We start from the raw sequence: 16668 nt of genomic DNA, 5'->3' as shown, positions 1-16668 counted from the left end.
GTTAATAAGTGCTTTGAGTTTCAACGTGCTTCCTATTTTCGAGGTTGTCAGTGTTCCGGATGACTGGAGAATTATCTTATCATGATCACACCATCAATCCTAACCAATGGAAATGTGTAAACCAGTGAAGAAGATACAGTTGAGGTTTGATTTTGAAACAGTTCGATGTATAATTACCCTGTGGAAAGAAACAAAGGGGAGTCCAACTCTTTCCCTATCTGCAAGAACTGCTGCTGCTGCTGGCTGATTCTTTCCTCTGCATTTCTGGACGTGACATGCTGTTGGCCCAAACCTTGATTCCCCTGAACTGAACTATCCTGATTATCCCTCATTGCACAAACATTGGCTGATGATGTTGCACAGGCTATACCTCTCTGACTGAAGGGTTGCCTATTTACAGACTCTGCTCGCTGTGCATTAGTTCATTGATATAGGTTTGTATGAAATCTTGAATTTCATTCTGAATTTGCAATATGTATTTTCCTATTTCTCTCTCTCTCCTCACACCAGTGATTGATTTTTGATGTATTTTGCATTTATTGAATTTTATTATGATTTAACTGTATTCATTGAATTAACCAAAGTACTGATATTCTAATGTATTTTGTGTATTGACCATTCATATTTGAAGTTTAGATAATAATACCTTGATAAATATACTGAGTTTCTCCTTATTGATGAATGCTAAAAAAAATTTGGGACATGTTATTGTTAGACTGATGTTGGTTAGGCATTTTCTTCATTATAGTTCCTCATGAGGATAATGCATCTGTCTCTATTTGTCTGAGTCCCTATTAGCTTCAATAAAGATCTATCAGAGGACCACATAGGTTGTTAAGGGATTGTTGAGTTTCTATGGGCCCGAACAAAATTTAAAATTAAAGCTAAACCCATAACAAACAAAGTGAGACCCATGCCTTACATGATGCATGACCATTTGCAGAGGGAATTCGACAGATTGTTGGAGTTAGGAGTAATTGAGCCTATAGAGAGCTCTCAGTGTTTGTCTCCTGTGGTTTTGGTGTCCAAATCTATGAGTAAAGATATTGAGGCACATGCATCAAGGGTTTTTGCATTCGCAAACGGTGAAAATCGCAAAATTCGGCTGTTTGCAAATGCAAATCCCTTTTTGGGATGCATTAAGGTTTTTGCTTTTTTCGCAGTTTAAGAAATCACAATTTATTTGCGATTTCCTACATTGCGATTGCATTTAAGAAATCGCAATTTTGAAATTTCTTAAATGCAATGCATGATTTTTTTTAAATTGAGAAATCGCAAATAGGAAGTGGTAAATTAACAAGAAGTTAACCTTCATGGTAATTTGCAAAAACTTTCAAAAATGCACAAAAGTGCATTTTTGAAAGTTTCATTTTACACACACACATGCCCTTGGGGCTTGTGTGTGTGAAAAAAGTACTTAAAGGTACCTTTCAGGGTGCAGGGGGGGGGTTCTTTGGACCCCCCCCTGCACCCTTGAAATTGCATTCTCATTTTGCGATTGCTTAATTGTGAATCGCAAAATGAGAATACCTTCACATTCATTCCTATGGGCCGCTAGTCCCATAGGAATCAATGGAAAGGGATTCCTTAATTGCGATTCGCAAATTGTGAATCGCAATTAAGGAAAATTAAGAAATCGCAAAATAAATTGCGATTTCTTAATACATAGCCGTTTGCGAATTCTTAATTGCGATTCCTTAATTTTAGCAATTAAGAATTCGCAAACGGGAACATTGATGCATGTGGCCAATAGTGTTATGCATAAATCTCAGGGATATTAATGCTAACATTTGGGTGGACCGACACCCTTGGCCTCACATCCATGACGTCCTCACCTTGATTAAGAGTGCCAGCTGTTTTAGGGCCAGATATACAACCCGTTTTTGCATGCGCAAATGGGCTTGCGAACCCGTTTGCGCAAGTGAAAACATATTGGGCCATGTACATAGCCCATTTAGCAAGTCGCTATTTTTTTTGCGACTGGCTAAATATGTTTTGCGACTCACTATTTGGAAGGGGCATTCAAAACAATGTACTCATGTTTTTGCAACCGCAATTGCGTTGCGAAACACTCACAATTACCACCTACTTCAAGTAGGTGGTAATGCATTTGCAAATAAGGGGTCCCCTTTGCAAATGCAGGCAAAATATTTTTTTGAAACCAAGATCATTCCTTACATCCTGGAAAACAGCACATGTAAGACCTATCCTCAAGAAGGAGGATGCTGAACCGGCTGTACTAAAAAATTATAGGCCAATTTCTCTACTCCAGGTACCATTCAAGATTTTGAAAAAGAGGTCGAGAAACAACTATCAGCCTTCCTGGAGTCAAATAATCTTATGCATGACTCCCAATCAGGCTTCAGGGCTGGCTAAAGTACAGAGACAGCTCTTCTCAAGGTGGCAGAGACTGTGGGTAATCAGGAAAACTTTGCAATGCTTGTGCTACTGGACCTCTCCTCGGCCTTTGCTGCAGTATCTCGATGGATCCTGTTAAAGAGGCTTGAGATGATGGGAATGACTGGAACCGTACTTGTCTGGTTTAAATAATTTCTTGAGGACTGATCTCAACAAGTGTCCCTCTATCCTCACATATCCTCTGCAAAACCATGACTTGCAGTGCCCCCTAGGGATCGGCCTTGAGCCCTACCCTTTTTAACGTTTGCCTCGCCCTTTGGCCCATCTAGCTGAACAGTGGGGTGTAAAGGTTGTCTCCTATACTGATGACACCTTTACGGAACACACGGAGGCAGCCTTCTCTGATTTCAAGCAGTGTCTTCTCAATATCTCATCTTGGATGACAGACAGCTGCTTGAAATTGAACACTGAAAAAACTGAGGTGCTGTTTTTTAACCAGGTACATCCCCCAAATGCAGAACTCTGGTGGGCTGTAGACCCTAATCCCCCCGTACCTGTGAAGTCCGCAAGAAACCTAGGTTTGAAATTTGACTACACACTAACAGGTAAAGCTCAGATCAGTCATGTCTCCTCCCTGTGCTTCTGGAAACTAAAAACGCTACGAAAATGTCTCCACTATCTCCCTATGGGCGGTAGGAAAACGGTGGTGCATGCACTGGGCACACCACAATTAGACTATGCTAATGGTCTGTATTTAGTCCTACCTGCATATCTGATCAGGATATTACAGATCATCCAAAATTCGGCTGCAAAGCTGATCAGGAATGTGCCACTCTGCCATCACATTTCCCCACATCTACAAAGCTCGAATTGGCTACCAGTAAGAAACAGAATTGAATTGATAGTTCTGACCCTAGCCTACAGGGCAATGGGGGAGAAAGGTCTAAAATACCTGAAAAAGAGAATACAGAAATATTCCCAGACCAGGGTCTTAAGATCCAATCTTCATGAGCTTGTGCATGCCCTACGTTTCAAAAAATCCAGAATGGGCGGGAGCTCGTTTTCAGTAAAAACGGCTTACATATGGAATACCATGACAGTACACATCAGGAAGGCTAAGACAGAAAGAATATTTAGGAAAACGTTAAAAATGTGGCTGTTTAGCCTTCCCTGAATCCCTCATATTTCTTAAATCCTGCTGCTGTTGCTGTTACTAGTGCCGGGATACCCCCGTTTGGGGCAGACGGGCACTCTAAAATGGTAATAATAATAATAATAATAATAATATGCCTTAAGTCCTGTGCATTCCTACACTTTCCCTAAGAAGCAGGGAAGCAAAGCAAGGTGACGTGTACTGCCCTATGCCACAATATTCATTAATATGGCCCTAGGTGTACAAGTGCATGAAGAAGAAATGTATATGTTTTGATCAAATGACAAAAACCTGCCAAATCTTTAGTAAAAACCTTCAATGTTGATATATTCATTCATCATTTACTGTATTATGTAGTTTAACTGCTTTTTCAGATTTACCTGACTATTTTTTTCTTTTCACTTTTAAATATATTCAATAAATTCCTCTCCTAAATGTACAATTGTACAATACAATTTGCCTCTGGTAGCATTGTGGTATCTGCCTTTGGAGCTGCTTATGCCAGACCACACGCCATCTCAACAATGAACTGGCACTAAAATGAAAAAGTTGTGTTCCAGTGTAAAACAGGTGTTTGTACACATGATTGTTGTAACTCAGAGAGTACCTGCTCACAAGACAGTGAATGCAAGTGGTTAAGGTTAGAAGGAAGTTGGTTTTTATCATTTCATGCTCTGACAATAAGGGTCTGCAGCCCTCAATAGACCATCATTAGACCAGTGATGGACTTCAGCAGGCAGTGACCAACACACCACCTGCTGTAAACTATTTCATCACAACTACACAGACTTTTTTCCACTCCAAAATGTCTTCATCTGGAGGGACATCCTACAGAATCTTTAATGAGCATTGGAAGCTGAATTCCCTGGTTGAATATTTCTGGCTCTTGTTGTCTTGTTCCATCATCACCAGGGACGTTGTCCCAGTGGGGGATGGAACGGTAACTCAATTATTGCTCAACTATTGTTTGCCTATATAGGCAGTAAAATGTTTATTCGGGTGTATTGCTCCTTTGCTGTGTGTCATTGGGTAGCGCTGATGCACCCTCTATCCTAACAAGATCTGCACCGTTCTATACAATTACATCTCGCAAATCAACTTTTGAAGTAGCGAAGTAATCCAGCAGTGTTGTACTTTGTTTCCAGCAGCTGTAGGGTGCACCTGCCAACCAACCTCATCATTTTCTTTGCATACTAGTAGGTAGAACTCATAAAAATATAACATGAGGCTTGTTATGTCTTTTCCTGAAGGGTTGATAGAAACATTACCTGATGCGTAAGTTATAAAGGAGGAGGAAATAATATTGCTTTCACTCATCAATTTACTTATGCATTTTAAGAACTTTTATTCAGAGTTTTCAAATAAATCATGCAATGCAGATCACCAAGTGACATTGTTGTACTGCGTTTCATGAATGAGTGAAAACAGAACAGCATAATTTCTACAAAGATCTGATACTGAACTACAATCTTCCTGCGCTGCTGCACGTTATGCTACCATGCATAATTACTAACTATCCAGAGAGAGCTAAAACAAAAATATAATCTACAACTTGAATCCACTGGTATGTACATAATGTTTTATTCCTATATAAAAATGACATTAGAACTGAAGAAGTATACCGAAGTTTGATAAAAAAGAGTATCACAGTGATATGAAAAAATATATCAGAGGACTTTTGTCTATCAGAGGGTAGAGAAAATTAATAGTATAGTATTGTGTAAAGTTCTTTTTTAAGCTTTATTTTTTCAATCAATCACAGATTCATGATGTAAAAAAATGATAGAGTAGAATCTCAATGACAATTCATGATTTGAATACAGTAAATAATGATGTACAATGATATTCTTGAATTCTTTGGGATAGACATCTGTATCCGGGTTCACAATTATATTTTTTTTAAAATAGGATTAAACAGTATAATATACTGGCATACATATTATATTCAAAACTCTAATTGCTGCTACTCATTATCTATGTCTAATAAATATATGTAAAGTACGGTAGAGAGATTGTAATGACATGAAGATAAATAGTTATAGTTATTGCCAGTTATCCGTTTCCATTTCTTCACCTTATAATATTTTTGTAGTGTCTACAAAAATGTGATTCTAATGTGATTCTAATCTGCCCCCCATATTGGTATACATTTCTGAGTAGCCCCTATTCTACGGAAATATAGTTTTTCCCTTTCTTGTGTGCTTCTCATTTTAACTACCCATCGGGCGAATTTAGGTGGGTCCGGTGATTACCAATTTTTGTAAAATCAAAGCTCTAGCTATTAAAGAAGCATTAAAAGAATTGTTTTTATTGCACCGTTAAAGTTGAATTCAGGATCCCTATTAGAATAGTTATATCATTGGGGTCTCTGTTCTGTTTGAGTTGCCGACTAACCGACAGAAAGACCCTAGTCCAGTTGTCGATCAGTTTTGGACACAAGAAGCACATAAGAAGCCAGTCTCCTCCATAATAATGACATCTAGGACAGCCTGATGATATTTCTGGGAATATTTTGTGCAATTTCTCGGGGTGTAGTATTGTTGCCATTAGGAGAAGGGTGCCATGCGAATAAAATTTGCACCGCTAATGGCCTTGATAGACCATTTATTGTAGTCTATTGGGCTGCTGCTTTGATACATCCTGTGGTCTCCTGAATTTTCCAAAGGGCTCTCTGGACTATTTGATCATGAATTTGTAGCTGAAGATTATAATACCAGTTACGAATTCCGGATATAAGGTTGAAATATAGTGCATGTGTAACGGTTGCGGGAAGTATCTTTCTAATTAGACTCAAGATTTTGAGGTAGGAAAGTACTAGGGTTGAGACTTCATCTCTCCTTGTACTATTATTTGTTTTATTTGATAGATTCCCAACCCTTCCCATCTTTTCAATGTCTAGCAATGTGTTGCGATTGTAGCTCCTAGTTCCCTACAGTGTTCAGTTCAGTTCGGTTTCTGGATGTGAACGTGTAAATTATTATTCCTCCTTCAATTGCTACAGCCTATCATGAATTATACGGGGCATCTTATAGCCATAGTGTCTGGTTAGCTTTAGAATATTAATAAAAGGTTTTAGATTTAGATTTCTTTATAATAACATTTAGTGAAGATACAAATTGGACCATCAACTGTGACCTGATATTGTGCATCCACACCAGACTAAGAAGGCAGCTTGGAAGTATGTTTTAATGAGAAGAAGACCTAGACCACCTTATTCAGGACTCAGTTGCAAAATCATCAGTTTTGTGCAGGTTTTTTTTTCCCTGCCCAGAAAAATTTCCTCACAAATTGATCTATTTCTAAAAAATATTTATATTGGATCTTGATAAGGACATTTGAGAAAATTAAAATAAATAGCGGAAGTACCATCATTGTTTTTTAGTGCTGCTCTTCTAATTATTGATAAGGGTGCATTTTGACAGCTATTTAAGATGCTCTAACCTTATTAAGCATTGTAGTATAATTAAGAGCAAAGAGCTATGAAAAGGTGTGTGGGACCCAAATACCTAAGTACTAAGTATTGAACAGGGTTGTTTTTTGCCATCCGAATCTGAAGAGCCTGGGCTAGAATTAAGCATGGGCGGAAAATCCGTTTCGCTCGCGGATTTTGCGGATTTTCGGGAAATTCGCAATCCGCGAGATTCGCGAATCTCCCGCAAAATCCGCAAATCCGCGAGCAGCGGATTTTGCTCGCACTGCTCGCACTGTTCGCGTGAGTTCGCGTGAGTTCGCGCCCCGCGAATAAGTGCAAAATTGCAGAAATACGATTTTAGCAAACTGAAAGTAACTACTTACCAGGTTCAAAAGTTCAGGCTCATCATTAGTAGCCATTTCCTGTAGTGCTTGCTGAGGGGCCCCTCCAGAGTTCAGTTGCCAGTTGCAACTATTATGTGACCCTGCTCTGAACCTCAGAATAGTTACACATATGCCACAAAGGTCCTGAATTACAGCTAAGGGAGACAAGCAGGAGCCAGGCTGGCAGTTCAAATCCATTAATCAGCCCCTAATTCATTATTGTCAGTTGGGGCAGGGCAGGTGTTGTAACTAATTTTGCAACAATGAAAGCACTTAGCAAGTGCAAAAGTTCACTAATCAGGAAGCACTAAGGAAGCAGGTGCCAGCTAAAAAAATATTCTGTGACACATTAATCAGCCCCAAAATAATTCAGGTCACTTGAGGCAGGGAAGGTGTGCTTGCGTTGCCACAATAATGTACACTGACTGGACAACCAGAGGTTGCTGTGATGAAACAGAGGGTGGCATGGGTGGGCCAGAGGGTGGCATGAGTAGTCAGAGAGTGGCAGTGGTGACAGAGAGTGGCAGTGATGAAGAAGAGTGTCCCAAACAGGCTGAACACGTAGAAACAACAAGTTCGCGAAACTTGCGACCCGACAGGTAAGTTCGCAATTTGCGACATTGTACAAAACCCTCGCGAACTGGCAGAAACCCGCGCAAACACACAAAAAAAAAAAATCCGCAAATTCGCGAGAATTCGCGGATTTTGCGGATTGCGAGTTCGCAAATCCGCAAAATTCGCGAACGCGAGATTCGCAAAATTCGCCCATGCTTAGCTAGAATATGGTCATGGCAATTAAATAATAGGATCTCAGTTTTGTTGTAGTTGATTTTATATCCTCCTAGGTTAGACATTGTTTTAGTTGTGTTGAATGTTTGTTTGATATTTATAGTTTCTGCCTCAAGATAAAGGATTAGGTCATCTGTAAATAATTTCAATTTGGGTGCCCCTGTTATTGGTGGCTTGTTTAAGGGGTTTGGCGTATCAGATTTGCCAGTGGCTCCATATATGAGGCAAATGAAATGGGGGACATTGGGCAGCCTTGTTCCTCTTTCAATCACGACAACACCAGCAGTGTTATAGTGAATTATCATTTTATTCTGGGCTTTACCATATAAATCTACAAAGAATAGTGTGAAATCACATTTTTTTAATGTTGTAACAATAATATTCCAATTGACCAGATCAAAGGATTTTTCAGTGTCAATCATAATGATTGCTGCTTTCATATTACTATTTGAAAATAAATCGATGGCCTGGACCAAAAAAATTGTATTGTTGGTGAGAAATGTTTCTGGTAAAAAGCCACATTAGTCTTCAGGAAAGAGAATTGCAGTGACAAGGGTAATTCTCGTTGCCATGATTTACATGAATAATTTGTCATCATTATTTAGTAAACTAATCGAGCGATAAGATCTGGGTGTATCTGGGGGTTTCCCTTTTTTTAAAAAGCTGACTATAACTGCTTTGACAAAGTCTGTGCATTACAGCAACCTTGCGAGATTGTGTCATATAAAGAGAGAAATAAGAGGCAAGAAGGTTTTTATAGAATTCAATGAGGTATTCCTTCGATGCCACAGTCTTTGCCGCTGGGTGTTATTTTTATAGCCACATACATCTCCATATCGGAGATTGGTGTTATAAAGTGGCCTTTCTGGAGGGATATTAAATGGGGAAGTTAGATTGTATTAACATTTTTTTTATTTCCTCTGCTAGTGTGGGTGTCGAAGCTGTATAAAGTTTATCATATGAGTGATAATAAAACCATGTTAATCGTGTCCGTCAGATGGACATGTTGGCCTCTCTCATCATCAAAGATGAACTTTACCATGGCATTATTGATATTTTTCATTACATACCATGCACGCAGCTTGCCAGCATGTTCGCTGTCCTCATATCAATTTTGGAAGCAGTTTTTTTTATTTATTATTTCCTGATGTTCATAAAAGTTTTGAATATTTTGACAAGCCTGGTTTAGATTTAGACTATTTAGAATTGTTTCTTTTGCATATGTTGCTCTAAGTGAGAAGAGTATGCCCAGGCGTGGGTCCCATGCTCATTACACTACTGAATTCAAGCTAGCCTGGCTGATGAAGGGTGATGCCCTGATATAGGTCCCAGGATGCTTGTTTCTGATCCAGGGAAGACCTTGTGACTGGGGTGAATGTTTGCATTGTCCAGCATTCCATCCAAAGTGTGTTTTGTTTGCATATGTCACCATAAGTGGGAGGGGTATGTCCAGATGAAGGTCCCATGCTCACTACACCACTGGATTCAAGCTAGCCTGGCTGATGAAGGGCGATGCCCTGAAACCAGTCCCATGATGCCTATTTCCAGTCCAGGGAGGACCTGGGTTGGAAGTTCAGCCTAGAAAGTTCCCACAAGGAGCAGGGTCAAGACTGATTTGCATATGTCTGAGTCCAAACAGGAGTGGTGTGGTGAGCAAAAGAATGATGGATTAAACCTAGATCCTTGTGACTGGGGGTGACTGTTTGCATTGTCCAGCAGTCCTTCCATCAATTGTTTCTTTTGCATATGTCGCTCTAAGTGGGAAGGGTATGCCCGGACATAGATCATGTGCTCACTACACCACTGGATTCAAGCTAGCCTGGCTTAGGAAGGGAGATGCCCTTAAACCAGTCCCAGGATGCCTATTTCTAGTCCACAGAGGACCTGGATTGAAAGTTCAGCCTGGAAAGTTCCCACAAGGAGCAGGGTCAAGACTGATTTGCATATGGCTGGGTCCAAACAGGAGTGGTGTGGTAAGCAAAAGAATGATGGAGTAAACCCATAACCTTGTGACGGAGGGTGCATGTTTGCATTGTCCTGCATTCTGTCCATCAAATGTTTCTTCTGCATATGTTGCCCTAAGTGGGAAGGGTATGCCCAGACCTGCGTCCTGACCTCACTATACCACTGGATTCAAGCTAGCCTGGCTGATGAAGGGTGATGCCCTGAAACTGGTCACACAATGCTTGTTTCCGGTCCAGGGAGAACATGGTTTGGCAGTTCAGGCTGAACAGTTCCCACAAGGAACAGGGTCAAGACTGATTTGCATATGACTGGGTCCAAACTGCGGTGGTGTGTTGAGCAAATTAATGATGGATTAAACCAGATCTGCGTGACTGGGGTGAATGTTTGCATTGCCTAGCATTCCGTCCATCAATTTTTGATTGAGATAGAAACTTAATTTGGACCGGCCTGATCGCAATTCTGCTGAAGATGCTTAGCTAATTCTTTTTTCTCTTAGATAATTCTAGCTTTATGAGAAATTGCCTCCCCTCTTATAAAAGCCTTACATGAATCCCATACAGCAAAGGGAGTGACTGTTCCCACGTTTATAGTGGCAAAATCGGTAAGTAGTGTTTGCATTTTTTGTTCCAGCCCTCCATTAGCAAGGTTTTGTTGAGTGTCCATCTAGGTTGCTACCTTGAATTGGCATTTTTTAAATCTCTATTCTTGGGACCGAGTGATCAGCAAAGGAATTATGAATAATCCAGGACTCCCCTTTTTCACATTGGTGGGAGATTTAAAAAAATCAATTCTGGGTTCTGTGTTAATTGTATTTTGAAATACTAGTAAATGCCTTACAAGCAGAGTGGCAGGCCCTCCAAGGATCTACTAAATCAAATTCCTGAATCATGCTATCCAGGTATCTAGCGGTTAGTGGTTTGTTTTGGGATTTATTTTTCGAGAGGAATCTAATCTTAGAATCTGAATAAAATGAATGTCCCCTCCAAAAATATTAGTACCTTGTAGAGGAGTTATTAGGTTGGTTATTTTTTCCAGTGCTAGAATTTCATTGTGCATAGGGCTGTAATAGCTAATTAAGTGAAAAGTTTGCTCCCCCAATTTCAAATTTCCCATCACCCAACTAGCAAGAGGATCACTCATGATCTGGAGAGCTTCTCCTTTATTGTAGTAAGTATTAAGAATTGCGACCCCTCCAGATAGTGAAGACTGCTGAGGTCAAAAAGGCCTGTTTTATAAATGTTCGCAATTTGAGTACGGACATACTTTTTATTAAAATGTGTTTCTTGGAGTAGGATTACATGGGTTGGTTGACCATAAACCATTGAAATATGGCTCTTAATTAAGTTATTTTATTTTCCCTGTTTATATTGCATGATACAACTCGAAGCATCTATTGCTCACCATTTGGACCAGTTATTGTTTTCTTGTTTGTAATCTTATTGTAGATTCCATTGCTTCCACCCCTGTAGGTAAACAAACAAAAATACCCTTGAGTAGGTCTAGAATGGTATTTTTTTCTTAATTACCTCCACCCACCTTGAAGTGTCCCCTTCCCTTTGGTCTCCCTTCACTGCAGGTCTTGCCTGCCATAGACCCCTGCCCCCCCTGTACACTGGATCCCTCCCCCAGTGCCCCACCTTGCCCCTACTATTGTACCTTGAAATGGTACTAAGAGTTTCAACCCACCCCGGAGGAGATGACAGCAATTACAACTGAGAAAATTAAAGGGATAGAAATATCGTCAGCAAGTCAAACCGCAATAGACGCACATGGCATGTTAAGATTGTACCTTTAACACACAAAATTGTTTCTCCTAAATTTCTGCTAGAACAACTTCTGCACATCTTATTAGTCTAGCTTCTACTTCATATTTCCTCTTTCGAGCCCCTCCTTGATCGAGATAAGCAGTTCACAAGCTCTTTCTAGAGACTGAAATATATACAAACTCCCTTTAAACAAAACTTTAAGCTTAGATTGTTGGATCATCCCAGCCTGTGCATTGTGGCACTTGAAATCATGAATCATGTCTATGAATTCTTTATTCCTTCATGCTGCAAAAATGGACATATCTGAGTAGATCCTGAAAGAAATGTTCTTGGGGATGTAAATGATTTTTTGAGAATGCCTGTGATAGAATCATTTCTATGATTCTGCAGTCCCAGAAACGTGCGAGGATTGTTCTTGGAAATGTAGCGTTTGATGGATAATTCGCTGGTACGCAATGAGTCCTATTTATCATCAAGTCTCCTATATCTTTTGCCCTTTCAGCTAGAACCACCTTGTGTATCAATTCATTTCTAAGCTGGACCGACAATTTGCCCGCTTCCCGATCTTTGGGTATACTGATGAATCTCAAATTGGTACATCTGGCTCGATTTTTCATATCATCCTATTTGAGTTGCAAATCTCGAGTTCTGTTTGCATCTTGATCACATTGCTTTCATGGTCATTGTGTCTCGTTCCTAGTGAGTATACCTTGAGCTCAGCCTGTGTCAAATGAGTTGAGAGCTGATGGAAGTTTTCATTGAGCTTTTCTGTTGTGTCAATTCCTGGGAGAGTAGAATCTGATTTAGCAAAGTTTCAATATTAGTAGATGGCAAAGAGTGGACGACCATTTCTGTCGCTTCTCCCTCTGATTTGACTGATTCTATTACAGGTGCCAGTGTATACTGGTCAAATAGACCTTGTTCTGTTGCTACATCGTAGGCTGCGACTCTAGTGGTTATCGATTGCGGCGGGCCAGATATTGGGAGATTAGGTTGAGACATCCCCTTTGACTCTCCCACCAAGCAGAGAGGATACATTGACTTTTCAACGTTATGCAGCATGTCCTGTGGCTTGTCCTGGCGAGCTGAAGGCGGTAGATCATAATATACTGGGATCAGCTTCTGCCATCAGTGTTGCAACCATGAAAGGTGAGTTGTCCTTATTAGTCTTTTAACTAAATCCATTTTGATCTTCCTAACATGTAGGGCTCTGTGTCTGGCTCTATCGGGAGATGGGGATTGAGATAGAGATGAGGATGGAGATGGAGTTGTCTGATTATATTAATGAGATTCGATAGCTGCAATATTTTCTTTTGATTGAGATTTCTTCCTCCTTGTGATTCCTTTTTTGTAGCCATAAGATCTCTAGATAGGTGCTTCATTTAATGCACGTTGTTTGTTATTTGCTGACTTTATTGCGACTTCATCATAGTTTGCCGTGTCTGTTTTAGTTAGGGGAAGCGCATGAGTTTGTAAAATCCGGCCAGCGTGACTCTCTCCTCTCCGGGGGGAGCCTGGAGCACACACTCTGAGCTGTTTAACCCCACTATTGTTGGTTTACAATTCTCGCCCTTATGCTCCTCTGTATCAGCTTTGTTGATCTTTGTAGTGTTGTCTGGTCCAAACCAGTCCCCCTGAATAGTCTTTCTCTTTTCCATACTGTTATGCTAGTAATTTCTAATAGTGTATAACTATAGCAGTGCTGAGAGCAGACTCAAGGCGCTGGGAATAAGTATCTTAGAAAGATGAGTGAGAAATGTATAGGTAGATGAATAGCAAGTCAATTACCCGGGCACTAGCCATTCACTCACCCAAAAAGCCAGTGCCTATGCATACGCTCATCCAGGCAATATCCTCACACTCATCCATTCACTGAGGCTTTTTAATTATGCACTAACCTAATCACCAAGGTGCAACTCTTCCACTCATTCAGTCACCAAGACGCTTCCCATAGTTTCAAACAATCAACAATGCCCTACCTATGCACTAATCCAATCATCCAAGCAGTACCCATATACTCATCCATTCACTCAGGCACTACACGTGCAGTCATGCAATCAACCAGGCACTACCCATGCACTCATCCATTAACCCAGGCACAAGACATGCACCTACACAATCACCCAAGCACTAATCTTCCACTCATCCAGTCACCCAGGCAGTACCCATGCACTCATCCATTTATTCAGGCACTACCTATGCACTATGCAATCATCCTGACACTAACCATGCACATATCCATTCCCTCAAGCAGTTCCATGCAATCATCCATTCACTCAGGCACTATCCATGTATTCATACATTCACTCAGGTACTACACATGCCGTCACCCATTCACTCAGGTACTACCCATGCGCTTATCCATTAACTCAAGCACTACACCTGCACTCATCCATTCGTCCATGCACTTACCGAATCATGCAGGCACTATCCATGCATTCACCCAATCACCCAGGCACTATACATGTCCTCACCCAATTAACCTGGCACTACCCTTGCACTCAACCAATTACCAAGGCACTACCGTGCACTCATCCAATTACTCAGGTGTTGCCCATCCACTCATAAATTTACTCAGGCACTACTCCCGCACTGATCCATTCACTCATGCACTACTCATGCACTCATCCATTCAACCCGGCATAAACCATGTACATATACAATCAGCCAGGAACTACCTTTGTACTCATCCATTCTCTCAGGCTGTACCCATGCACTCATCCAATTACCCAGGCCATACCCATGTGGTCATCGAATGAGCCAGGCACTTCCCTTGCATTCATCCAGTCACACAGTCACTAATTTGCACTCATCCAGTCACTCAGGCATTACCCTTCTACTCATTCATTTACGCATTCACTGACTTTGCACTCATACATTCGCTCAGGCATTACCCACACTCTCATTCAATTACCCGAACACTATCCATGCATTGACCCAATCAGCTCGTGACTATGCACACACTCATCTCATAACCTGGCACTATCCTTGCACTCATCCATTCAATCAGGTGCTACTTATGTACTTATCAAATCACCCAGGTGCTACTCTTGCACTCATCCATTCACCCAGGTGCTATCCATTTACACATACATGCACTCATACAATCAACCACTCCCTGCCGATGCACTAATCCTGTAACCCAACCAGTACCCATACACTCATCTGTTCACTCAGGTACTAACCATGCAATCATGCAATCAACCAGGCACTACCCATGCATCATCTATTCACCCAGGCTCTATCCATGCACTCACACAGTCATCCAGGCACTATCCATGCACTCACACAATCACCCCGGTATTACTCTTCCACTCCTACAGTCACCCAGGCAGTACCCATGCACTCATCCATTCACTCAGGCACTACTAATTCACTATGCAATCACCCAGACACTAACCATGCACATTTCTATTCCCTCAGGCATTACCCAGGCAATCATCCATTCACTCAGGCACTATCCATGCTTTAATCCATTCTCTCAGGTGCTAGTCATGTAGTCACCCATTCACTCATGCACTACCCATGCATTCATCTATTCACTCAGACACTACCCATGGACTCATTCCATTATCCATGTACCACTCTTGCATTCATTCATTCTTCAATACGCCACTCATCCATTTACTATTGCTAACTTTGTATACATACTTACATACACATTCATTCATTCAGTTTTTTAATAACTGTAAAGATGTTTTTGAGTGGTTTCTTAGAGGTTTTGGGTTTTCTTTCATGATTTCTTAAATTGTTATTTTTTTATTTTTTTAACCAAAAATTGACTGCAGCTGGCATTGTAAAACTTGAAGTAGCTCTCATAAACATGAGAATACAGCAAGAAAAAACAAGAAATCAACATTTGTGAGTTTTGCAACTGTTGCGAAAGCTTTAATGCTCTACTCACCATTACTAACCACAACTTCACAATCCATACAATAAATGGCCATCTGGCTGCTTTCAAGTGTGATATTTTAAGATTGTTGTTGAAATTCAGAAGGTACTCTTTGTCCAGGTGTTGATGCACTTGCTATAGATGTAGATGGATGATCACCCTCTTGTTGTCTCTTTGCAGCTTTTAATTGGTTGTTGTGGAAAGATGTTAGATGGTACAGCAGTATTTGTTATTTACACCTCTCGACAACTTTGTCTCTCAAATAAGCATTGCACTATTTGTGCTGCTGATTTGGATTCTCTAGAAGGAATAGAGAAGAACTCCCCTGGTATTCTGCTATTTTTGGTTGGAGTCCCCTCATTTTCTGAATCTTCAGAATGCCGTTCCCAGACTTCCTGGTTTTCCTGTTGTTCTTGGTTCACAAAACATTCACACATACTCAAATATAAACTCTACAATAATAAACAACTAGTGTCTGCTATTAAGTAAAATCTGTCTACTTATATTTAAGGCTTCCTCAAAAACATGCGCCTTTCACGATGTCACAGCGGGTATCGCTACATCGTCGCACATATAAAAATGTAAAGACAAATAAAACAACACTTTATGGGATATAAATATGTCTCTCAGTAAATAAGTGGATGGGTGTGTAATGCTTATATATCCATAACATTTTCTGCACTTGAGGAAAATCGGTTTATGACCCCACAGTGATCCTTGTCTAAATATGTGTCCATCACACATATAAAATGTTTTGGGCAGAAGCTACAAGCTAGGTCTCACTGTCCCTACCATTTCCAGAGCATGAAACCATTGAAGTAAGAGATGTCATTAAGTACTACACAACAAAAAGTTAGTCCCTATACGTGATAGTACTCACTCCACTATGTGGGTACCTAACAGCCTGAGTGCCTGGGTCCCAGTCAACGTTGCACATGGTTCTAAATCCC

This window comes from Lissotriton vulgaris, chromosome 7, assembly GCF_964263255.1.
Source record: "Lissotriton vulgaris chromosome 7, aLisVul1.2, whole genome shotgun sequence".
Classification (NCBI taxonomy): domain Eukaryota; kingdom Metazoa; phylum Chordata; class Amphibia; order Caudata; family Salamandridae; genus Lissotriton; species Lissotriton vulgaris.
The sequence above is the reverse complement of the archived record's forward strand: the minus strand, read 5'-3'. Positions refer to the sequence as shown.